Source organism: Triticum aestivum, chromosome 3D (assembly GCF_018294505.1).
Source record: "Triticum aestivum cultivar Chinese Spring chromosome 3D, IWGSC CS RefSeq v2.1, whole genome shotgun sequence".
Lineage (NCBI taxonomy): Eukaryota > Viridiplantae > Streptophyta > Magnoliopsida > Poales > Poaceae > Triticum > Triticum aestivum.
The window spans coordinates 304,063,614-304,065,699 of record NC_057802.1 but is presented as its reverse complement, the minus strand read 5'-3'; positions in this window follow the sequence as shown (position 1 = coordinate 304,065,699).

Genomic DNA, 2,086 nt, shown 5'->3' with positions numbered 1-2,086 from the left:
ACAACACGAAATAAAATAAGTAATAAAAAAGTGTAGCAAGGTATTTTTGGGTTTTTGGAATAATAAATCTGAAAACAAAGGCAAATAAAAATAAATCTCAAAGCAAATATGATAAAGCATAGACCCCGGGGTCATAGATTTCACTAGTGGCTTCTCTCAAGAAATAGCACACGGTGGGTAAACAAATTGCTGTTGGACAATTGATAGAAGATCGAACAATTATGACGATATCCAAGGTAATGATCAATATTTAGGCATCACGTCCAAGATTAGTAGACCAACTCCTGCCTGCATCTACTACTATTACTCCATACATCGACCGCTATCCAGCATGCATCTAGTGTATTAAGTTCATGGAAAAATGGAGTAATGCAAAAAGAACAATGACATGATGTAGACGAGATCTATTCATTTAGGAATAGCCCCCATCTTGTTATCCTTAATAGCAACGATGCATGCGTGTCTTGCTGCCCCTTCTGTCACCGGGAAAGAACACCACAAGATCGAACCCATCACAAAGCACCTCTTTCCATGGCAAGAAAAATCGATCTAGTTAGCCTAACTAAACCAAAGATTCGAAGAAGAAATACGAGGCTCTAAATAATCATGCATATAAGAGATGAAAGAAGACTCAAATAATATTCATGGATATAGATCTGATCATAAACTCAAAGTTCATCGGATCCCAACAAACGCACCGCAAAAAGAGTAACATCAAATAGATCTCCAAGAGGCCATTGTATTGAGAATCAAAAGAGAGAGAGGAAGCCATCTAGTTATTGCCTACAGACCTGTAGGTCTATGGTGAACTACTCACGCATCATCGGAGAGGCACCAATGATGATGATGAACCTCTCTATGATGGTTTCTAGATTGGATCTCGTGGTTCTGGAACTTGCGGCATCTGGAATTGTGTTTCATCGACTCCCATAGGGTTTCTGGAATATTTGGGTATTTATCGGGCAAAGAGGTGGTGCGGGAGGTCACCGAGGGGGGGGGGCACAACCCCCCTGGGCTCTTCTGGGCCTCCTGGCGCGCCCTGGTGGGTTGTGCCCACCTCAGGCCTCCCCTGTGGTACATCTTTGGCCCAGTGGGTGTCTTCTGGTCCAAAAAATTCTCCAAAAAGTTTCACTACATTTGGACTCCGTTTGGTACTGATATTATGCGAAGTAAAAAACAAGCAAAAACAGCAACTGGCACTGGGCAGTATGTCAATAGGTTAGTCCCAAAAAATGATAAAAAGTTGCTATAAAATGATTGTAGAACATCCAAGAATGATAATATAACAGCATGGAACAAGCAAAATTATAGATACGTTGGAGACGTATCAGTCATCAGAGTCATCTCCTCCGCGTCGATCTCCTACGTAGCCGATCGGATCCCACAAACTGGTCCACCGGAGCGGTGCAAGTGCACCTCCTCTAATGGTATCCACACGTGCAGGAGGAACACCGTGCAGCAGATTGCTAGGTTCGATCAGACAACCGGCAACGAGTGGAGGTGTGGCTAGTTGCAACACATGCAAAGCCCTAATGACAAACACCGAAGCGATCAACTGATTATGTGTACTCCACTATGCATCCAACGAAGGCTCAACACATGGCCCCCACATGGATCCTAAAGCCCAAAGTTTCTCTGGCCTAAATTCGAGCCTGAGTAGGATCATATCCGACTCGCGAAGTTGAATCTGGCCTCATAGATTCATTCCCTTAAGCGCGTGACCCCTTTTGTTCTCATCCACTTGATCACGAGTCGGATCAGATCTGGCTCGACAAGTCGGTAGCTACTTCTCGCAAAACGTGCCAACTCCAAGTGCTAATGAAGTCGGTTCGGTGAACCTGTACAACATGTCACACTTCTGTTCCTTTTGCCTCACAATATATGTTGTCAGGCCCAAGGAGAACTAGTCATTCTTGTTGCAGCACAGCCTCTTTTTCCTTCCAGTGATCACTACTGCAGGATGCTGCTAATGTGACACTACAGTCAGAGACCCTTCGACGAAACTGTGCGCGTTGCATTAATCACAAACAGTGATGTAAAATAACCGTAAAAAAGATAAAAAAACGTTTGCGATGGCGGAGACATG